The sequence below is a fragment of the Pteropus alecto genome, unplaced genomic scaffold (genome assembly GCF_000325575.1).
Source record: "Pteropus alecto unplaced genomic scaffold, ASM32557v1 scaffold25, whole genome shotgun sequence".
NCBI lineage: Eukaryota > Metazoa > Chordata > Mammalia > Chiroptera > Pteropodidae > Pteropus > Pteropus alecto.
In genome coordinates, this window is record NW_006441955.1 from 8,658,846 (window position 1) to 8,683,506 (window position 24,661).

The 24,661-nt window shown below is 42.2% G+C and overlaps 1 protein-coding gene and 1 pseudogene across 5 annotated transcripts in view; both read right to left on the reverse strand.

Moving 5' to 3' along the window:
- Positions 1–24,661, reverse strand: part of DAB1 (DAB1, reelin adaptor protein) — a 375,105-nt gene that overhangs the window by 227,153 nt on the left and 123,291 nt on the right. The gene's annotated exons all lie outside the window — the stretch shown is intronic.
- Positions 21,237–21,355, reverse strand: LOC112485844 (annotated as a pseudogene).

The window sequence follows — 24,661 nt, forward strand, 5'->3', positions numbered from 1 at the left end:
TATTTGTAGGTCCCTCTTTTTTTCTGGCACCACAAGATTTTCCAGGCTTATCTCATATTTTCCATGTCTCAATCCTGGAATCAGCCATTTTTCCAAGGACCCAGTACCTTTTAGTAGAGAATAATTAGAAACCAAGATGTGAGTGCTAGCTATGCCCATTACTACTGGGAGTCATTGTTTCTAGGCCTGCTCAGTAGTCAGATCTTGGAAATATATGTATAATTCTGTATTAGTCAATGTTCTCCAGAGAAACACAACCAGTGGGATGTACATATATATATATCTATTTATATATGTATTTTGTGTGTGGTTTTACAGAGATACAGAGAGAGAGAGAGAGAGAGAGAGAGAGAGAGAGAGAGATATTGAGAGAGAGAAGCATTACCAGCTAAGCAAAAAGCACATGCAAAGACTTGGAGAATGAAGGCCGAGAAAGTTCTGAGAAGTTTGAGGTCCCATTGGTTCCTGGTGAGCAGAGGTAGGACAGAGCAACAGTGAAAAATTGCAAAACACACAGAGTAAAGGACACACACATGAAGGTAGCATAATTTGTAATTTACTTGGGTCACAATGAAACTAGAGCATAAGAAGTAATAAACAGAATATTAACCAGTTTTAAGCGGAACTCTTCCTTCTGCCAACTGCTGCCAATAATTTCTGGGCTTCTGTGACATTGCTGTAGGAACTGAACAATTAAAAATAGACCAGGACATCAAGCACTATCTTAGAGGAACTTCACAACTTTCCCAATTTTTTAAACATTGTCCTCCATTTCTTTTTTGCTAATGTACTGAGGAAGAAAGGTACGAGGTGATTTTTTTTTTAAAGACAAGTTTGTAAACCTCAAAATTTGACATTGATTCTTAGTTCAAGACTGAAAGCATCTTTAAAGACCTTCAGAAATCTACAATATATGCAATAATGAATCCCAGATGCACAGAGAACCTGGCCGAGAAGCAGTCTTGCTGACCTTCTCTGCCATGAGGACAGACTCAGCAACACAAAGGCTTCATTCCTTCACCCATAAACATTCATCATGCCAGGTCTTGGGCTCAGTGCCTGGAGACAGAGAAGAGGATGAAGCCATCTCTGCCTTCCTTCAAGGGGATCATATTTTAGGGTGGGTGAGCCAGAGTCCCCATAATATTATAAATGCCATTATATGGATGTTTATTGCATATAAGATCTAATTTGGTCTTCATTATAACCCTTTCAAGGGAGGATCTTTTGGCATACCTGTTTTAACAGATGATGAAACTGAGGCTCAGTTTGCACATCTTAAGCTACTATTCAAACCACATCCCCCTTCATGCCCCTTCATCCAAGCAGTAAAATGTAGAGCCATAATTCAAGCTTAAATCAGTTTGAATTCAAAGCTTGGGACCTTAGCTCCTAAGAATTACACTGACTGTTAAGTCAATGAAATTACATAAATCTCACAGACCTTGGGGCTACATAGCACAAGACACCCAATCTCTTCTATCACCGTGGTCCAGATAAGAAAGACGAGGCACAGAGGAGTCAGGGGACTCACCTAAAGTCCAAAAGCAGGTTCGAGGTGTTCCATGCTCTTAGTTTTCTCACACTCAGAGTGATTTCACTGTATTTCTGCCCTCATCACTCCTCAGCCCACATCAGTAGGACTGGGAAGTTTTTAGTCTATACTATACCAGCTCTTTTAGTTAGAGGAAGCTGGTTTCTACTCCTCAGCATGGTAGCGTGGTTAAAGCAGCTAATTCTAGAGACAGTCAGCCTGGGTTCACATTCTAGCTTGGTCATCTCCTTCTGTTTGATCTTGGAGAAGTTATTAACCTCTCTGTGCTATGGCTTCCCCCTCCACAGAATGGGGCTCATTATAACGGCTATCAAATAGGGTTGTTGTGAGGGTTAAATGAGTTATTGTGTACAAAGGACTTGGATCAGTGCCTGGTGTATAGTAAACACTCAATAACTGTTAGCTATGTTTACGATTACTACACCTACCCCGTAGTGTATTCACACACACTGGCAACTCTGGCCCTCTGCAGTCCCCCGTGCCACCACCCCAGCCCTTGTAAGAAACACCATCAGCCTAGATTTAATTCTTCACACCTTGACGTGTATCTCCTTATTATCTGGCATACATTTCCTCAATGTACGAATGGGGACATACTCAATGACTAAATAATAACTGTTTTATAACAAAAGATGACAGAGGCTAAAGATCCCTTTCAGAGGTCCCTAAGCCCTTTCCTTTCCTTTTCTTTCTTTCTTTTTTTTTTTTTTTAATATCAGGGGTCACCTTCTAACATTCTCAATAATTTACTTAAGAAATGTGTAGTTTATCTCTGCTCTCTGCTCTCACTGACTGAATGTAAGCTCCATGAAGGTAGTGATCCATATGTATTTTGGTATATCCCAAGCAGTTAGAATTGTTCATTTAAGATTCTTGGTCCTAGCAAGAATCCTGCTCCCCATGGGAAGCTATAAAGAAGGGAAAAAAATAACAAAGGCATGACCTAGTTCAGTGGGCATGTTGCAAGTGCTCAATGCACCCTTGCTGACTAGTGAAGTGTCAGACATGCCATATACCATAAAGGTGACCTTGGGAGAGTCACTCCCATCTCAGTAAACACCAACTCTCTTACCTGTAAAATGATAATAATGGAATTTTTCCAAACCGAAGCATGATTTGGAAATATCATTGTTGCTTTTATGTACGGAAGTGACAAGGACTCCATCAATAGTCACCCATTTATTCATTATTGATCATTCATCTAGCCAGTACCTGCACTGGGCAAATGGAAATAAAAGAGGCACAGCCACTGTTCTCAAGGAGGTTACTGGTGGGGGAGTGAGAGAAGAGGATTTGGGGGAGAGTAGGGATGGTTTCCAGCCAGTTAACAGAGGAGGTGACTGTCAAAACAGATGGAATCTAGGAATGAACGTCAGAGAGGGGAGGAAAGGATGCACTTGGCAGGTTTGAGAAGCTATTCAACATATCGGGCAGCTTGTATCTGTTAATGCTCAACCACTCTTGTCACTGAGCATTATAATTCCCATGGCACCAATGAGGAAACCGAGGCTCAGAGAAAACAAATTATCCAAGGTCACACAGCTTTATGTGGCAGAAGCCACATGTGAACTAGGCCTATTGGACTGGAATCACATCAGATACAATCATTAGGCAAAACAGTCCCAGAAGTTTTATTTCCCTTAAAGAGCTCTTAGCATGTGATCGGAAACCTCAGGGCCTGTCTCCTGCCCTTGGTGCTTCTTCCCAGAGATGCCCACAAGGATAAAGACTGAACCCCAAACCCACAGGTCTGCCCCCATTTGCGGGCTAGCCACCAAGCAGGACTGGCATTACTAATTAGCTGGCAAGTCCCCAAAGGAATTCTTTCTTCTTTTTTTTCAGTAGTCAGTGGTTTTAGTCACAGATCCTTTCAGCAATTACCCAGAGCTCTTTGTAGGAAAGTCATTTGCATCTCTAAGAGACTCATTTGCATCCAGTCTGACCACTTTTAATGTAAAATGTGACCAAGAGCATCCCTGAGCCTCTTCCTCTGGGTGCAACAGGCAGGAGCACACAGTCCTCGCATCTCTGCTCCCAGCCAGTCTAAGAGAGAAGGACCCTGGGAAGTGCTCTCCCATCCTGGAAATATGGGTCCCACGCTCCAAGAGCACCAGTGCAGGCCCACCTCCTAGGTGTCCCAGAACACAGTGGACTTGAGCATGGTGTCACTGTCCAGGCAGTAAGTATTTCACAAACTCCACACGTGTGCCAGGCCTGTGCCAGGCGTTGTGAGCCCTTCGTTTCCCTGAAGGAGCTCACGGACTAGGAATGTCTCTCCCTGGCCCCATCCCTTCAGAGCAGTGTGACCTGGGCAAATTAACGAACCCCTTGGAACCTATCTTTCATAAACGGAAGAAGATACCACTTTTGTCACTGAGTCGGTGTGAAGATTACATGAGGTGAAGGGAGGAAGAAGTACAAATCAGTAGTTACAAAATAGTCATGGGATGTAGAGTACAGCATAGGGGATAGAGTCCATATTATTGTAACAGCTATGTGTAGTCTCAGGGTGGGTGCTAGATTAACAGAGGGGATCACTTCGTAAATTACAGAAATGTCTAGCCACTGTACTGTATATCTAAAACTAATATAAAATAATAATAAAATAAAATAAATGTGGTTCCAAAAGAAAAAAAAAGATTAAATATATAAAATGCTTTGGGGAAAACCTGTACTAGTGAGTATGCACTGATGGTAGCTGGTCAGAGCAGGGATGATAGGTAGTAACAACAACAGTGGCGGTAATACTGGTAAAAGTAGTAACTGAGTAAAAGCAGAGGTGTACAGCGATGGTGGCAGTGGTGACGGTGGTGGCAGTGATGATCGTGGTGGCAGGAGAAGCAGCAGCAGTGGTAGCAGCCACAGCAGTAGTAGTAAGAGGCTAGACCTCTTGAGTGCTACGAGAGACTAAGAGAAAACTTATATCTCAAAGGCAAAACACCTGTAAAAGCTGCCATTTCTTTCAGGGTTGGAGAGAAAAGCCAAGGAATGGTGGCATACTGGGTGCCGTTCACTGAGAGCCAGCTTTTGTACCACTGTTTTCATTGTATTTGTTGTTGCATTAAATCCTCGCAATGTTTTTCAAAAGAAAATGGGACTCAGAGTGGTTAGGTGACTCAAGATCACAACTGTTTGATGGCAGAGCCTGGATTTAAGTTTAGGTGTGTGCCCCATTCCAATCCCATACACTTTGCTCTACACCACAAGGGGCAAATTGTAAATATCAGGAAGATCAGCTCCCTGAGAGCTCCTTAACCCTCCTGAGTGTGGCCTGGGCCAGCTATAGAATCTTCTGTATATATCATGCTGCACTGCAGCATTTTGCTGTAGGTCCATCTGTGCATATATCTCTCCTCTAGCCTCACAACCAAACCATGAACTCTTTGAAGGACAAAGTCTCCTCTCTTCTTTCCTGTACTCCAGTACCTGCTCTCATCATGATGCCTAAAATAGAATAGACTTAATTCACTAAGTATCTATTGTTGACCTACTAGATGCTGGGAATTCTTCTAGGTACCTGGGACATATTCATGGACAAAACATAAAAAATGTCCTGCCTCTGTGGAACCTCATTCTGTCAATGAAAGACAAATAATGAAGGGAAATACAAAAATATAAGTAACTTAAACATGATTATTGAATGAGATCAGTGAATGAATGAATGACAGGCTGGAGGATGGGTACCTGACTTGCCTCTGACCTCTTTCCAATCTGATCACGATCATATTTTCAATCATAACATTCATGCTGGCATTACAATTTCCAATGCACATCTGGGATTTTATCTGATTTCACATCAGTCCTGCGGAGAAGGTAATTATAGAATCAAGTGACCTATTTTCTGGAAGGGAGACTGAGGGTCCGAGGTGTCATGGGCCTTGAACAAGGTCGAACCTCTAGAGAGCGAGAACCCCTGAGCACGGACCCTAGATGCTGTTCTCCGGACTCCGTCTCCCTACCTCCCAGGCTCTCACTCACGAACGCGGCTTAATTTCCTGCCGTCAAAGGTGGCGACAAGTTCAGTTTTCCTCCTTGGCACTTCTCTTTGATTCCCTGATGTCTTGGTCTTAACGTGCTTTCTGATAACCTATCCTATCCCTTCCTGGAGTATATATATCAATACCTCATCTGTGAATGTCAGCAACAATAGTAATCTTAGTAAAAACAAATCAACGACTTACATATGCATGGTCTTATTTAGTTTCCAAGGAGTTTTACTCTAGCTTCATTTGATCCTCCTGGCAACCCTTAGAAGTGGAAATAGCTGAAACTGCTGTTAGTGATTTCATTTTACAGATGGGGAAACAGACCCACACCTAGGGAGATGAGGAGGCTGGCCAGAGTCCATGTGGGTGCTGTGTGGCAAGCCAGGACGGGATGCCATGCCCTTCTCCTCTATCAATGGGTTCCCCTCCACCCATGAGCCTCACACCCAACCCCCCGGGTACACTGAATTTGCTCTGAATGTCTCATTCACCACCTCCCAATCCCTACTCCTTTCCCATGAGTCAGCGGCTGCCATCTGAGCTCCTCATCTTTATGCGGCTGAGACGTGCAGGATGTGCGTTCTTGTGTGGAAGCCTGTAAAATCTATTTATGGACCTAATTGTCAGTTTTCATGAGTGACAGACATACAGTGCTTTGACTACCCGGCCTAATGTGTCTGTATCTGACATTTTAAATAGAACTCTCTCTCTCACCCTCCCTGCTCTTTTAGGAAGTAATTTGAGATAGCAGGTATTTTTAAATTCATATATCTTTAATTATATCTACACAACTGTCAGAGATTAATGATTTCCTCAAACTGGCTCTTCTTAAAGGAGAATTCGGAACATAAGAAAGACTGAAAAGAGGTCTAACGGATATGGGGACAGTAACAAAGACATTTACAAGCAGGGCTCTGGCTTTAGTCAAGTTCGAGTTCTCATTGTAGATTAATTTTGTGCGACATTTCTATGAATTATTGAAAAAGCAGCACTCATGTGGACGGCAAAAGTAAATAGATCTATACATGTAAACCGAATAAAAAAAGCATGTGACAGATGGAGAGTGAGTTCTGTGTGGAAATACTCCCCTGCCCCCGGAGAAATAAGTAACACTAGGTCCCAGGTGGTATCCGTGGATTTTGACCCCAAAAGAAAATCTCACCTTCTCATGTAAGCAAACTCAATATAGAAGCTGGAAGTTAGAGAGGACTTCACAAAGAATCTCATCCAGCTCTCCCACTTGATGCCAGAATTTCTGCTGTGATAAAACTCAGAACATTTGCTCAATGCCTGTTGGGTATCAGACACAAGGCCGGCCAGGGGCACGTGCTAGCCACAAGGCATGACCCCTAGAATAAAAGGGCTCCCAATATAGAGGAAATAGAAAACAAGCAAAGAACCAGCAGCAGACAATGGAAGAAGGGCACTGAGGGATACTGGTCTCCTGCTATCAGAAAGCGGGGGAGGCAGAAAACTGGGCACAAGTCTCCCTGATAAGCGGGAATGTGATGCTGAGAAAGTTCATTTTTCTTTCTTCCCTAGTAAAACGGGATTAATAATATTTTCCCTTTGTGAGCAGTAGATAAAATCTGGCTTTTGTTTCCTACGGCTCTCTCATTTCTGTCGCTCCCCTACATGAACCCGGTGTTCCAGCATCCTGAATCTCTCACCATCCCTCCAAAACACTGTGCTTCCGTAGGCCTCAGTACATGGAGCATCTCAGGTGGCACGTGTATGTCTTTCTTTTGTTTAATAAACTTCTGACCACCTTTCATGATCTAGCTTGAATGCCACCTCTTCTGTGAGGCTTTCTCCAATCTCCCTGGTACATTTATCATTCCTCTAATCCCTGAATGAAATACCTTCATTAAGGTACTTATTACTTATACAGTTGTTTCATTGTCTATCCTCACAATCGGCTTGTGTCTCAGGAAAGAAACTCTGTTTTATATTGTATATCCTCAGGGCCTGGCTAGTGACTGGGACATAGCAGACAGGTACTCGATAAACTGTTATTTAAGTGAATAGTGAATTAATGAATACATGATTAGTAGTATGTATAATCACCCTGTAGTAAAAGAAGATGTTTAATGAGTTATTCTGTCTCAGACACATAGGTGCATGCATATAATTTTGGTCATCCACAACAAGTCCACAAAGCAGACTTGTTTTAAGTAAACTTATGGCATGGGTAACAACCAATCAGAACTGTTGTCAGTGACTGAGAGCATCAGCCCTTTAGATACTGTAATGGGCTAAATGGCGGCCCCCAAAATATATGGTCATGTCCTAATCCGTGTAGACTGTGAATGTGACCTTACCTGGAAAAAGGGTCTTTGCAGAGGTAATTAAGGCTCTTGAGATGAGATGATGCTGGGTTATCTGGGTGGGTACTAAATCAAATGGCAAGAGTCCTTATAAGAGACGCACAGAAGAGAAGGCTTTGTAAAGACAACACAAATAGATGTGGCCATAAGCCGAGGAACGCCAGCAGCCACCAGAAGCTGGGAGCAGCAAGAAACAGCTTCTCCTCTAGAGATTCCGTATGCTTTGATACATGGAGCATCTCAGGCAGCACACGCACACCTGCCTTCTGTTTAATAAGCTTCTAATCACCTTTCATGATCTAGCTTGGTTGCCACAGTGGGGGCAACCCTGCTGACACCGTGATTTTGGACTTCTGGCCTCTAGACTGTAAGAGAGAAAATTTATGTACTTTTTTTTAGCTAGGACAGTTATAATTTGTTACAGCAGCCTCAGGAAACTAATACAGAGAGGTACTTTTATCTCTGTTATAAAGACGAGGAAATTGAAATTGAGAGAGGAAGGGTTTTCTCCAAGGTATGCAGCTATTCATCAGCAGAAGTGAGATTCAGATCTGGACCAAAGCCTCTTATTCCAAAGCCTTTGTGCTCTCTGTGATGTCACGACTGTCCCTCTGGCAGCCTCCTTAGACACACACCTCCCACGGTTCTCAGTTCAAGCTTCCGATACTTAGAGATGCCCAGGAACTGTCTATGGAGATGCCCACCCATTGAGTCTGGAGGAGGACCATGTGTTTTTTGACAAATGCTCCAGGTGGTTGTACTATACAGTACAATGGAGAACTACAGCACTGAAGGGTAGGGATTTGACTCTCATATGTCCACTCCAAAACATATCAGGGAACACAGAAGGGGAAATTAGAAGAATGAACCAAATCCCAGCTTAAAAGCAGAGCTCTATCTTTCTTATGGGCACCCCATGCTCTCTCATGCTGCTGGTCTTAAAAGAGTAGATTGAAGTTGGGGAAACAAATATATGAGTTCATTCTAAAACAAAGCCATTTCAATTTCTCATAGGGTTTATTAAGTCATTTATAATTCTAAAAAGTCGAGGTAAATATTTAATATTTCATAATCCATAAATATTTACATGTGGGGATTTTCCCATGTTCAACGAGCCCATCGGAGATTTTACACTTTCAGCAAGTGTGAATAATAAAACCTTACAATTCCCCACCCCGAAGCAAGGAACATCTGGCCACTCCTCCAAGAGTTCTGATGCAGGGAACAGCCTGTGTGTGCCTGGGGTGCAGCCATGATCGCTGAGAACTGTGAAAGCATTCAGCACTGAACAACTAGTCTGGGGAAGGAGAAGCACTGAACCATCACCAGAAACAATTGATGATGATGCTGTAACAAGTGCCTTCCAAAGGGTTCCTGGGGTATTTTCTATTTAACTTTACAGCAAATTAACATTTAAAATGGATTTCTAATGTGAAAACATTGACAGACTTGCACTAGAAAATCCAGGAAACTCTCTTTGAATCCTCCTTTGGAAATCTTGGAATGCCTGGAATGATACTGGCACTTTCTCAATAACTTGACTTATTAAGTTTATTAAGTGTCTGACCTTCTGGTAGGAGTTGAAAAATAAAAAGACCAGGTTTCTTCCTTGAGATGTCTTTACTTTCTTCCTAAATAACTTGTAAGATGAACATGAGAGCTGCCACTCATTCAATACCTACTGTGTGCAAAGCCCTCAGTTAGGTTCTATACATACATAATCTCTAATTCTAAAATCCCAATTCTGGGTGGATAAGGAGGCTCTGTAGATTAAGTAGCTCCTCCAAAGTTATATTTCTCATGTCCTGTGGAGCCAGATTTCAAACACAAAGGATCAGTCAAGAGCCAATCAGACAAATTGAGTGCTTGCCAGATATTCAATGAGGGGACTGAATGCGGAGAACCCTTACAATGGTGTTGGAAAAGCTGAAAAGCCATGGGAAAAGGAAGTGATCTAAGGATTAGTCAGAGCAGCCTCCTTAGATCAAGAAAAGGAGGAGGCACTGTGACCAGAACACAGGAGATGGGGCCATCCACTGAGAGGTGGCTAGAACTGTGGCAGGGAGGACTGCAGCCATAAAAGAGGAGCCTTCTGACAGAGCCTGGATCCACCGAAGAGACGTGGTGACTAGCAGAGCCACAGTGAGAAGCAGAGTGATGGGGAGAAGTGCCCTGACTTCTCCCTTCTCCCATCCTCCATTTCCCCACTAGCGCCTCCCACTGGCTGAACCCAGGGGGAAGTCTCTAGTCTGGAAAGCTCAGGAAGGTGGAGATGGCAAGCATTTGCTCAATGAGATACCCAGAATGCCCTGCCGTGCCTAGTGAAGAATGAATCTGAGCACAAACAGGCAAGTGATCACCACACCAGGCTTGTCTTACTTCGTAGCCCTTGCTCCTGCTGACAGAACATTATGCCATCACAAGAAACTGGGATCCAGTCTCAAACAAGCCATTGCTCACCCTGTGACTGCAAGCAAGCCACACATACCCTGTGCCTGTTTTGCAAAAGCATACTGGAGTTGTTATATCTGGTCCCTCCCACTCAGAGCTGACTCAAGAGCTGTGCAGAATGGCATCCATGGTTTTGCTTTGTCGACTAGGAGACCAGGTGTGCTTGCCTGGTCTTAATCACACAGATTTTCCTTCACTTAACAATATAATATATCCAGACTCAATCCCCTCTTCCTTTCCTTTCGGAATATCCCTTTCAGCATCTTACCTGAGGTGTTCCTTGCCTCCACCCCGGCTACGTTGCTTAGCTCTTTTCTTTCAAGGATATTTTCCAAGGACTGGGAGACTAGAATTTCAGACCAGAAAGTGACTGGCTGGTGGGGAAGAGGAAGGTTAGTGATAGAATGAGGGTACTGCCCAGTAATCCTCTTTAAATCATATATGGCAAGAGGTAGCAGACAATCATTTCTTGTGACTGAGACAAGATCAAAGGATTAAGGGCTTTTCGGTAAAGGAGGGTTGGCATTTGGTCATGAGAATTATGAAAGTCAGTCTTCTGAAAAGAACAGCTTGCTGGGTAAAAGTCTAATAATATGGCCTAGGATCCCTTTGAAAAGCCTGAGTTCTTTCAGGGTAAAAAGCAAAGGAAAGGCCAGAGCACTGTGTGTCTGCCCACAAAAGTGCCATCACATCCCAGAGATACAGACAAGCCCCCTCCAAAGCTGCCCACTTCCTCCTGCCCACTGCCCGGGAGATGCTGCCACAGTCTGAGCCTCTATGGTCTCCTACTACTGGTGATGACACCATCTACCAGTCACTGAGCACTGAGCCCAGCCCTGGCACATTGCTCTGAGCACCATGTCACATTATTCCACATAAGAACCCTGCACAGCAGGCAGAGTATCTTCGTTTTATAAATGAAGAGATTGAGATGTGAGTATCAAAAAATTTATTTAAAGTTACCCCATTAATAATGAAAGTTACTAAGAACTTTCTATTTCTAAAGCTACTATTTCTAAGTACTTACTATGTGCCAGCCACTGTGCTAAGCAAGTGCTTTATAGTTAAGTCCTAAACCACGGAAGCCTTCTTTGCAATCAAGGATGAAGGACCAGAGTCTGAGAGAGAAGTAAACTGCCCGAGTTCACTGAGTTTAGAAGTGGCAGACACAAGATTCAAATCCAGGTCTCTCTCCTGCTAGAGCTCTTAATTACTATTCATCATTTGCTCATTCATTCGACAAATATTTACTGGGAACCTACTATGTGCCAGGTACTGGCAGAGGTGCCAGTCATACTGCCCTGATCACAACAGTAGCCTCTTGGAGCGGACACTCACACTGGTGACACTGCAGTGTGCTGGGTGACAGTTTCTCCACCAATGTTCATTGAGCACTTGAGTGTCAAGTACTATCACATAACTTTAAAGTCGAAAGACAGGTTGGAACATCACACCTGTGCTGTCTCCAGGACTAACACACTACCTTAGTCTCAGACCATCAGCTCTAATAGGTAGGGTTAGGGGTGGGTGGAAGTGGTGGGGGGTAGGTACGGTGTAGGCCTGGGCTCTGAAGACTGTCACTTCAAAATCTTTAGGCCAGTGACCCAATCTAAACTGGGAAAAGCTAAAGGAAAAACGCCTTTGTAAGCCTTTCCCTAAAAAAGGTTAAATCTGACACCATCCAGTTAGTTTAAGCAGCTCAAGAGATGCAGACTGAAGTGCTGAGTGAACAGGTGCCAACTCAGCTCATTAAGTCCCCAAAGTTTTCACCATTCCCAGGCTAATTGGCGTTAATGCATGGGGCGCCAAATGGCTATTATGTGGTAGCTGCAGCAGGCTCTTTATGATTCAAAAGCTAAAGGAGTTTGGGATCAAAAACACAGACAATGACTGTACATGAAAAGCAGACATCCAGCTCTGCTTCTGTCCTCACTGATGTTTACCGCACCTTAGTGGGAGGCAGGGTGTGTCTAACAACTGTTTTTTGTCAAAACAACTATTTTCTGTCATGACTGGGAGTACTTCTCACTCTGCAGTGTGATTATTTGTCTGTTTCCCTAATAATACTCAATTTGTAAACATTTAACTAAGTACCTACTATGTGATAGGCACTGGCTTATAGGTGGAGGTTGCAAAGAGAAACCAAGTCTAGTCCCTCCCCTCAGGAGACAGGACCTCGTGAGAAGATGGATGTGGAGTTGAGGAAAGTCTAGTACATTGTGAGAACTACTGTAACAGAAGCCAGGGCCCAGAATCCAAGTAGCTCAGGGGAGGGCCTAACTATCCTTGTCTGGTTGGGTCCAGGAGGGCTTCCTGGAAGAAGTGACTTCTAAGCTGAATCTTTTTGGGCAGCTGTGTGTTTAGTCTGTGCCTCACTACTTTGCATATTGATTCCCTCCTATCACTCACAGAGTTGGCTGTAACACCTACTGTCACATTATACGTCCCTAATTCTTGAACAAACCAAAGGTGATCTCTGTCAGAGCTGGACTGAGATTTACAGATTTTCTCTGCCCAGAATCTGAGATTAGGACTGTGATGACTCAGCCTGAGTTGGGCTCTTAAAAGGAGAAGCCAGTAAAGTTGGCCATGAATGCAGTGACCAAGGCAATCTCGGCTGCAGAGGAAGAAGTGAGAAGCAGGTCTGGAAAGAACAAAAGACAGCCCTGGAGAGACGAGAGGGGACATGCCAGTGTCTGGCTTTCCAGTGCTGGGCTTGAGGCCCTTAAGACGCCCAGCCTTGCAGATCACTTCTTTTATGAGTGAGTTCTATTCTAAGCAACAAATGATTCTGGAGGACGGGCAATGTGAAGGCTGAGCAGGGTGCCGTGAAGTAGCACGTAGTGCTTGAGTACCAACAAACAGCATTGGACCATTAAGTTGTAGTCTCCAAGATGTCAGGAAAGGTGCAGTGTCTTTCCACCACCACCACCACCCCAGCAGGGAGCCAGGCCATGATGGGTGCATGCACACAGGCTTGCACAGTCCACCTCTCACAAAATTTAGGGTCCCAAGAATCAACCAAGATACTTGGGCTTTGGTTTTTTTCATAGTAACAAACTAGCATGCCACTACATATATGTCAAACACCATGCTGGGTCGCTTACACATATGAATTAGCTCCCTGAGAGACGGATCCCATCACTCCTGTTTTACAAGTAAAGAAATGGAGGCTTAGAGGATTTAGAAGTTGCCCAAGGTCATATGGATTAATTACTAACTGGCAGACCCGTGACTGATCAATTTGTAATTCTGAAGACAGTAATACAATCACTAGGCTATACTCTAAAAAACACTCGCCTCACTGGGGTTGTCGCGAGGGTTCACAGAGCTAACTTAAATAAGGCCCTATGCATGTTGTCCATCAGAAGGATGTTTAAGAAATGAGCCTCCCCAGCCTTCCTGGCATTGGTGGGGGTCAGGGTTGATGGAATGAGCATTCTCTTTTTGTTTGCGTGGGAAGAACGCTAGGTACTAAGAGGGCTTCCTTCTTGGGCTATCAACCCAATAGCTGCATTGGCTCCCCTGTTGTGAGTGCTTACAGGATGTGAAAGGGCAAAATGTCCTGGGGATTGCTGGACTACCTGGCCAGAGAGTCTGGGGCCCCGACTTCAATTAGCACCACCTTTAACCTCATTTACCTTCCTGAGGGACTTAGGGTGGCATGGAAAGAGGAATCTGAATTGCTAGTTTGCACCAAATGGTAGCAAGCTGAAGAAGTTAGAGAGGACATCTCATAGCAATCCATAACATTTAGATATCTTGGGTATCAGTTTAGTGCAATGTGGAGGCCATAAAAATGCATCTTGTAGACTTCCAATTGCAGAGGAACAAACTAACCAAGTACCCAAAATGTTGCACTCAAAAATCCATCTCCACATCTGCACCAGGACCACTCTTCCCACAGGCTGCTCCCAGCCAGTGATAAAGCAGGGCAGGGATACTCAGATAAGTCCATTCTTAGGGGACATGGGGTTCTTCTGGTGAGCAACTTTGGCTCAAGGACTCCGTAATGCTTTTATCTAAGATGCTTCCACCCCCCCTTCCTTCCTTCCCTCTCTCTTTCACTATGGGTCAAACCCGTATTATTATCTGATGGCTTCCCTGGCTTCCTCTCACTCTTTCTCCATTTTTGCTCCCAGGCAGGAATAAGTCTTTTCATCTACTCGTGTCTTCACCTCCCTCCCCTGTGTGGTTGGAATCCCACCAGCCCTTAACTCCTCCAGCTGCTGCTGACTTTAAAGCCTGATGAGCAGAAAAAGTCTGACATGATAGATGCAGTGGGACCATTGTCTACATGTGGACAAAATGCCTAACTTCTCTGAGCCTCAGTTTTCTTATCAATAAAAATGCTTTTTATAATGGTGCCATGAGGAAGTATTAAATGAGTCATAGATGAGAGTTCATAAGCACTCAATAAATATCAGCTCAATATTTTCCTGAAAAAAAAGTGGGCCCTCCAGATGCAAATTTTCCTATATTAATTTTCATCACTGAAGTTATTGGGTATACCAGGCATTTTCTAAAATGTACCAACCTCTGCAGCTGGCTTCAGAAGGATTTTAGAGATGATTTTACTCATCGAGATAGATAATCCTTTAGCTTTGAACTGGAAGATCATAATGCTTTGCCAATCTACTCTGATCCCAGAGAAAATGGACTGATTAAAGAGGGTGATTTCAAGGTTTAAAGCCACTCTATCTAACCCAATCTACTAAAAATTGAAATTGAGCAAGGCATAGTGAGATGATTTTTCAGCCTCACAGTCTTATAAAATAGAGATACTAAAGATTTCTTATGGAAAACAGAAGCTAGTGTGGTGAACAGAGTTCTAAGTCAGAAGCTGAAGCTCCATCAGTAACTCAGTTTTGGGCCTCAAGCAACTCACCTCTCACGAATTTCAGTTTCCTCTTTTAGAAATTAACATATTATTATCTTAAATGAGTTACGACAAAATACACAGAACAGTGCCTGATATGTAGTATGCGCTCAATAAATATTAGCTGTCATAATATTACTAATAATAGCATCATTATCATTGGTTTATCACACAGACTAACTGAAATAACAGTATCTAGCATATTTTCAGGCCCTCAGTGAATGTTTACTTTATCTGAATCTAAACTATGGGCTTCAACACTTAAGTTTCTTTTTTAAGAAGCATGGGAGGGGAAGAAGGAGGAAGAAAACTAATATTTAAGTAAGGTCTGGGATTGGGTGTTTGTCTTCATTTTCTTTCAAGATATCTAGTGCCTTTTTTTGTTTGATTGCAAGCAGTTCTATCTTTCTGATGGATATGGGTGCTGTGCTCTCAAGAAGATAAAAAGAGAAGAGAGAGAGAGAGAGCATAAAACTATACACACACAAGTGGTGATAGATGACGAGAAAAGAAAATTTCCAGTAGACCTGGTCTATAAATTGTCATTTAAATTTGCAATTTAAAAACACTGCCTGACTTTTTGATTTAACTGACTGTATATGAGCGACAAATAATGGAATCCTAATAAGCAATGTTTAAATGACATCTCCAGTCTCCCAGACAGAGAAGGCGGCAGTAGAATTCTAAGAAGAGAAAATAAATCTACCAAGAATAGGAAGGACGACCAGAACTAAATAGTTGCACTAATCACTTGATGACAGATACCAGGAAAATGTATTTGGGCTGTTTAAAATTCGAAACCTTAACAGACGAAAGATAGGTTATCAGCTGAAAACCCCTAAAGCCATTGTGAGGGGACAAAACTGAGCTCCATTTTTACATTTCATCACATTAAAACAGATGAACCAAAAAATCAAGGCACCAGGACAACATATTAAAGTTGATAAGCTGAGGTTAAAAGGTTTGAACTGCAAAAATCACTCGAGCTCAGAGGCACCCACTGGCAAATCTTAATTCCAAGGCTTTACTAGAGTGGTGTCCCCATTGGTGACACCCGCAAAGGGGAGCCCACCTCAAAGTCTCAGTTTCTCCTCAGTGCAAGATTTTGCCCTGGCCGCAAAACACAGAAGATAAACAGTACATCAGTTCAAAAATGAAAACAGAATGAATCACTGACTACTGAAAGCAGTTTTGTATGCCACAGCTTAAGCAAAATTTGGCAAATTTGGAAAAGGACCACTGAAACATGCAATAATGACAGAAGGGCCAGGAGAGAGGTTTTGTGAGTAAAAGCTAAGGAAAATGAGATCACTTAGCACTTTTAAAATGATAATTGCAAAAATTTAGAATGACATAGGAATGGCTTAAATTGTAAGGTTTGGTAAAAAAGTAATGCAGAATTAAATATGGAGCATGATCAAGTTAGAATGTATGTGTTTGCATGCTTGTGTGTACATACTCGTGCGCAGAAAAAAACAAAAAGATTGAAAGAAAATATACCTGAGTGTTAACTGTTCTCACTCAAAGCTAGGCTGTGACTTTAGAATCTACTACAAAGTACTCAAAGCAGCCATTAAAATCGACCAGCATTAGCAAATTACACAAAATCTATTTGCAATCTATAAATCTGAGAGCAGGAGGAGAAGCCATAGTAATCATTATTTTAAAACATTAAAGGAAAACTAATGGAATATAAATTACCGATTCTAGGAAAATGTAGGCCAAAGGCCAAAGAATTACCTATCTAATATAGGCTATTCTATTGTTCAACCAATGCTTAATGAGCACATACTATGTGCCTGGCTCTATGCATAATAGGAAGCGAATAAAATATGTGTATAACTTGAAGGAGCTTTCACTCTAGAAGAGAGGGGAGCAAGTTGCTGCTGAGTAAGATTTCTGATCTGCTGGTCTTCCTTTCACTGGAGGACAGGGTAGAATTTATTTTTTACAACTAAGGATTTAAATCTAATAGGCAGACATATGAGTATAATAATAGAAGATATTTCACAAAGCATCCATTGAACTAAAAAAATAAAAAATAAAAAGAATAAAAAAATAAAAAAATCTTAACTCCAAAAACCTTTATTTAGATCTCACAGCCTCTAAGAAGTTCTTAGACACTTGGTTATCTCTGTTTTGGAATTTCAACTTACTGCAACAAAATATAATTGCTTCTTAGTTGTCTTTCATATTAGATCTTAAATTCCTTAAGCCCGGGACATGCTTGCGATCAGTGGCCAGCACTCTGCCTTCTTTTAGAAAGTGCTCAAAAATGGAGTGAAGGAAAGAAGAAAAGAAAGAGGGAGGGAGAGAAGAAAGGAAGGAACTCAAAGAACTCTACAGTCATTACACAGCCCCTAATTAAATTAATTTGTATTGACAATTCTTGATTTGACTAGCATTTCTTGAACATCCGCTATATGCTCAAGGCTGCAGTAGGCACATTCACATATGCACTCAGTTGTTTCTATTTCTACTATTTTGAAGTCCAATCAGGAGGTTATTTATTAAAGCTACTATGGACGACAAAGCACAGAGACTCTGAAATGAGACTGTTCAGGTTCAAATCCTCACTCTGCTAGTTTCTTGCCCCAGGCAGGCCACTGAATCTCTTCACTCTTAAGTCTGCACGTGAAATGTGAAAATAAAATCAGATTAAATATTTTAAAAGCCTGGCACACTAGTCTTCTTCTCCCTATAGAAAGGGTTTTATTTCCTACAAACTTATATCACATTCCTTCCACTATTTAATCACATCTTCAGCCTGACCAAAAGCTATTGGGTATGTAGTTAAGATAGCAGGTATGTCTTGCAAAGCCTTGTGAAGCCAGGCTAAAATCGACTTTAGCTTCATTGCATGCTTCCCACCTGCTATCAAGCATCCAGTTACTATGCATAAGTCCAACCTGATTCCAGCACTCATGGCTATCCATCACAACTTCAGTAAGACGTCCAGTGTCTTTAGCACTTACTTCCATATCGCTGTTAATAAGGGATACGGGGATGATCATTTTCCCAATGATAGGGGTCCTGATCCTTTTTAGGATCACATAATAAGAACATTTTTCATAGTTGGAGATAATTCCTTTTCCCGTGCACATTTGTCAAAGGCAGTTTCCCACAGTCCCGTACATCATCCTGAAATACATGATAAGATTCAGGTCTGCTATTCATCATCTGCTGGGCTTCTTCCAATGTGAGGTCCTGCATGGCTTTTCTTGCCTCTGGTTTAACAATCAGATTGCAAGTTCTCCCTACAGCAATAGTGCCAGCCAGGGGAGGCTAAAAGAGGCAAGTGATGACAGTTCCCAATCTGAGGGAAGTGAATCTACAGTGATATTATAGAAAATTTTTTAAAAAGTAAATTACATTTATTGCTACTACTTTACAACAGAAACCAGACTCCTAGGACCTAAGCTTTCATTGAGGTTTGATTCGATGACCACTGCAGGAAAACAGCATGATATAACAGAAAGATCCCATGCTTTGGATCATTTAGACCCGAGTTTAAAATTTTTGTTCTTCCATTTACATGATGGGTGATCCTGAACTGATTTTGAACTTATCTGAGTATGCTTCCTCACCTGAAAAATGGGAGCATTACCAACCTCATAAATCTCTTGTATTCTCTGGCTGCATTTAGTAGTCACATAATTACTGTCATTTTTCCTTTTTCCCACTGGGAAGTCTTCTCCTCCTCCCGACTTTGAGAGAATATAATAATGTACAAGCCACAGTACCTCACATTAAGTCTCACTTAAGACTCAATCTAGCAAGGAAGAAAGGTTTATAAGTACAATTCTAATTGATGGTAGAAAAAAATAAAAGCTTCATTTGAATTTTAAAAGTTTTTAAAAAGTTTTTAAAACAATATGTTGACAATCATGGGGAAAGGAAGGCTTAATCGAACTGGAGGAGGAGAGTGCTACGGAAGAGCTTCGTGGAAGCATCATCTGAGCTGGGTCTCAGAAGATCTGGTGGGCATTGACAGGCAGATAAGATACAGGGTTTGTCGTTGTTGTTGTTGTTGTTGTTGTTTGTTTTCTGTTTTCAGGTTGAGAGGGGAGTTGAAGCAAACTTAAGGATGCTCAGGGAGGGCCAAGCAGGTCAATGTGCTCTGAATTACCGTGCCAGGTACACCTGGCATGTGTGCCATCTGCTGAATGGATGAGCGAGACGGAACGGCAGTGCCATTCAGAGCATAGGTTCTGGGGTTAGAGCACTGACTTTGTCTCAACTCTCCAATTCCCATTTCTTCATCCGTGAAATGGAGCTGTTTGAAAAAGGGTCTACTTCAAAGGGTTGTTCTGATTGAGAAAATAACATGTAAACATTTGAATATATTGCCTGATGTAGAAAGTAGAAATAGAAATAGAAAGTAGCTACCTATTACCAGCATCTTTATTATTATTTCTGATGTGGGGATGCCCACTGGAAGGTGAACTGGACTGATGATAATATTCAGAGTGAGCATTTGCAAAATTGGAGTGCTTGTTCCAAACAGATCTAGAAATGCATTCCGATTCATGCACAGTCAAAATCCTTCAAGTTCACCTGGTCTTTACCTTTGTATATCTGAAAAATAAAATAAATAACTGGCATCCTTAGAAAGATAAACATTTCCTTCTCAATCAAGTGATGCCCTTATATGTGACAACCTCCCACATGCCACAGGCAAGGGAGGTGAAAAACTAAGGCTTCCTGTGCTTTTCTAACACCCTTTCTAACTCCACCATATTCTGTCATCATTCCTTTCTCTTGCTGAGGTTATCTCAACCTAATGGTGCTACCAGTGGATCTGTAGGAAGATGTCTTTCACTGTACATATTACTTGGTGTTTGGAAAGAGGCACGCCATTCAGTAGGGAGAAGCTTAGTCTAATAATAAGCATGTGGCCAGGCTTTGGAGTCAAAAAGATCTAGGTGTAAATGAATCTCTTTACTTAACAAGTTGTGTGGCCTCAGGCAAGCCGTTCACCTCCCTGAGCCTCAGCTGCCTCTCAAGTAAAATGGCAATACTTACGTAAAGGTTGTTTTAAAGCTTAAATGTACAACCGGCATTAGTTCTTCCCCTTCCACTCCATCCTGTCCTCTGCCTTTTATCTATGTGTATTCTCTTGATGGACTGGGCAGAGAGCTCTGTCTTGGCAATACATGTACTCTGACCATCCTAGGAGCTATGCTGTAATGGAAGGAGGTTGCTGAAATTCTAGCACTCCTGGGAACATCATCTGCTTAGCAAATCCACAGAGATAATAAAACATTGTGCTCTGAGGCATTTACTGATTATCTGCAAAGATGAAGCCTCTCCAACATCAGGAAGGTGTGTACCCTTACCTGACTCACAGGAATTAAGAGAGCTAATGTTCAGGGCTTTGTTGTCCCAAACATCTTAAAATTCAGGCCCAGCCAGTGCCAGAGGCAACACACTGAGCTTAATGAAGCAGCGGGATGAACTAATATGGCAAATCTTCCAGCTCTTACTACCAATATGGCCCACATCACGCTAAATTACAGCACCAGACGTGACTAGACACACGTCACAAAAGGAGAAGTAGTTCATGGAATGGTAGGGATTTTCAATGCAACATAATAAGAATCTCAAGAGCCAGCATTTAGGGGAGATGCTGGTGTTTTTAAATTTTCTTTCTCTTTGTACATATCATTCTCCTCCACACTTTATGGTAATTCAATATACATCGACTAAGCACCTACAATGTTCTGAGTGTTATGCTTTGAACTTATAGTTAGTGGCAAAGACAGAGAAATAAGCAAACAGTTATAGAAAAAATGTAGCAAGTCTGATGATTTGAACAATTACAAGATGCTACAGACGCCTCACAAATCCAGTCAGGTGAGGCTCTGTTAGTCTTAAAGTCATTCATTTACTCACTTATTCATTCAACAAATATTGCTGCACACCTAAATCTTTCTTTTTCTTTTCCTTTTTTTTTAAGCGAGGCAACCTTTGGTTGACCTCACAGATTGCAAGCATCTTGTCAGCTCACAATCCCTTATTATTATTATTATTTTTTACGCCTACAGCACCTGATCTTCCTAGGTGGTCTCCCATCCAAGTACTAACCAGGCCTGACACTGCTTAGCTTCCGAGATCAGACAGGATCGGGCTTGTTTAGGGTGGCATGGCCGTAGACCTAAATCTTTCAACATTGTGCTTGGAGGTAGAAGTGAAGTGGTTAATAAGACAGATATGGTCCCTGTACTCACAGAACTCCCAGCCTAGTGAGTGACAAAGAGGAATAAAAAGATAATTAACATAATGTATCACGATGGGCAAAATGAGGTGCTTTAAGAGCACCCAGACCAGTTATGATCTATACTCTAGGGTCATATAGGTGGGTTGTAATGAGTCACCAAAGCCTTTCTGGGGAAAGTCATATCTAATTTGAACTAAAGCAAAGTGGAATAAGCTCTGAAAAGAATAAAGAAAATTGTATTCCTGGGAGAAGAAAAGCATTTGCAAAATTCCAAATGTGAAAAATTACATGGTAGGATCAGGGAACTAAAATTAATTCAGTGGAGCCACAGAGCAGTGTATCATTATGGAAGAGTGGTGAGAGATGTGACTGGAAAGATAAGGAGGAGTCAGACCAGATAGGGCCTCTTTCAAGCCACGATAAGCAGTGCGGACTTTATTCTGGGGGCAGTAGGAGCTGCTTACTGAAGAGCGCGAAGCAGAGATGAGACCTGATCAGATTTTCACATTAGTGAGCACTGTCAGGAAGAGCTTGGTGATGGATAACACTGAACACCTGAAGACCACTTAGGAGGGTGCTAGGGTCATCCAGACGAAGGTGGCCTGAACCACCTTCAGGAGAGGGGCAGCAAGGAAAGAATGAATGGATTTGAGAGATAGTGAGGAGGTCACAGGGGCTGATAATCAGTGATTGATTAATTGAGGGCTTTCGAAAACACGAAATGTTAAGGATGATGGCCCAATCAAATAGTTGCTGAGTTCTGAAGGATGCCCAGGAGTTAGCCAAGTGAATAGGATGAGAGTGCTGATCCAAAGAGAGGGAGCAGTATGCACAGAAGTCACAGAGGTACATCTTGGGACCTGAGGCTCAATGTGGTTCAGGGTCTGAGGGGGAAAAGTGATAACAAAGGAGACAGGGACCAGATCTCAAAAGGGTTACTTAGTGTGCTATCTTCTGTGGTATGCTGCCAGGGCTATAAAATAAGTTCAAGGAGGACAGGAAGGGTGAAGGAGGGCTTGAAGAAAGCTTGACTTTAAGTAAGTTAGAATCAGTTAGCGAAGGCCCTGAACTAAGTCACCAATGAAACCTGAAATGAGTTTATTTTCAAGGAACCAAGCACCATGAGAGAGGTGTCCTATAATAAATTCAAGACCATGTTCCCATAGAGAATACAGAAGTCTCTCCCCACCATACTTCATATGATCCGACAGTCACTCTTACCATGAAGAACTGGACGTCTTGACCTAAAACAACATTCCCTCCCTCCCGAACCTTTCGGCCCAAGAGCTTTATGGATCAACCTTAGATAAATTTATGTGGTCTTGTAATTAAATCCTCGATTATGAATTTCCAAAGCCTGCAGATTGCAGAGTCACTAGAGAGTGATTAGATCACCAAGATCCGACCCCTGCCAAGACAGAATGGTGCCATAAATTTACATGATGTGGCCAATCTGTGTCCATGCCCACACCCCTAAAAACAGTATAGCCCTGTAATTCTTTCACACTCCCCAACTTCAAGCATCATAGCAGGGAGCAAACCCATAGAATGCATTCAGGGAAGACGGTACAGACTTCCACATTGGGCAGACTGAGCACTTTCCAGCTCATGCAGACAAGCCACATCACCTGGGGAAAGAAAGTCTCTTGGTCTCTCTGAACATTATTTTCTTATGTGCTCCAGGAGGTGATGTAAGATTTGGGCTCATTAGGGACAATTTATCTAAAATGGCCAGAATGCAGGAAGCTTACAATAAATGATGGCTTTAATGAATGTTTGCAGCTTGACGACATGGTCAATTTTCCTTTGTATGTACTGTCCACTTTCCCAGATGTTCTTGGAACAAGCATCAATTTGAAGATGGACCAGTTCTTTTCTCTCACTGGCTGATTAGCCTATGCAGCTCTGGAGAAAAAGGTACTTTCTGCCTCTCTTTGTATCCTGCAGCACGAAGAGAAGTGCTGCCTCTTGGGACAGAGGAAAGAAGGAAAGCTTCCTTATCTTGGGTCTATACACAGAGAATTGTTAGGTGTTTTCTATTTCTGACTCATTAATCTTTACTACAACATTGTGAGATAGGTACTATTATCCCTATTTTATAGATGCAGAAGCTGAGGCTTAGAAAGATTAAGTAGCTAGCCTGAGACACACAAGTAGAAAATGTATTGAGCCTTGACTCAAGCTTAATTTTATCTAATTCTAAAGCATGGGCTCTTCCAGGAGTCTTCAGTGTAGAGAAGAGGAAACAAATACACCAAGAGGTTACTCTTAAGAACATAAGCTGTTTGAAATCTATTGAGCTGAAGTAACACCAGCCAGAAAGTCACTGGGCAAGTGACTGTGGGCAAGTCATTCTCCTTTGGAGACCTCATCTATGAGAAAGAGGCTCTGACTAGCCCCAAACACTAATTCCTTACAACCTGTTATGAACTTCAACTTCTAGAACACTCATTCATGTTTCAATATATACAGACTTTCAGAGTATTGTGTTACTTGTTGTTTATTAAGATGAAAATCCAAGTGCTTTTGGTCAGGAAAGCAGCAAAGAGTTTTAATAAGGATAGTCTTTATTATGATAAATGTGCAATATTTAATTAATAAATATAAATTTGGAGTAACAATAAAACAAATTTTATGAATAGTAATAGACTGAGAATGAATAAAAGTTGCAGAGTAGAGACAAATATGTTTTTTTCAGGGAATAATGAGACCTAAAAAGATCAGATGGGCCACTGAAGGTCGAAGTACTTCAACTGCATGAACGACTGGAGTCAGAATCCTGTTCCCAGGTGCTTTTCTCTCTCCAGAACACTGAGCGCCACCAGGGCTCTTGGCTAGGGCTGGAGAAACATTTGTGGACAAAATAACTAATTAATTATTTAATGTCTCTTCTATGTTTCAAATTTGGCGGAGCAAATATAATTTCTGTATCCATGTGGTGCCTGAGGAAACTAAAGCTGGAAAAGTGAAAGTGCCTCGAGAGAGGCGAGTGACAGAGTGGTGGGCACACACATTCAGTGTGCTGGCTCACCTCAGGCTGCCTCCCCTGCAGGACAAGAGCAGCAGGGAGAAGCGATGAAACAGCCACTCTGCACACAGGCCTGATAAAAAGACTTTTCAAAAAATTAATCTCCCAGGCTCCTAAGATCCAATAGGATAATGAATACAACCGAGCTTACAAGCTCCTTAAGCGGTAGGCCACCATTAACGCAGGTTATTTTCCAGGGCTAACTGAGCAGTTCA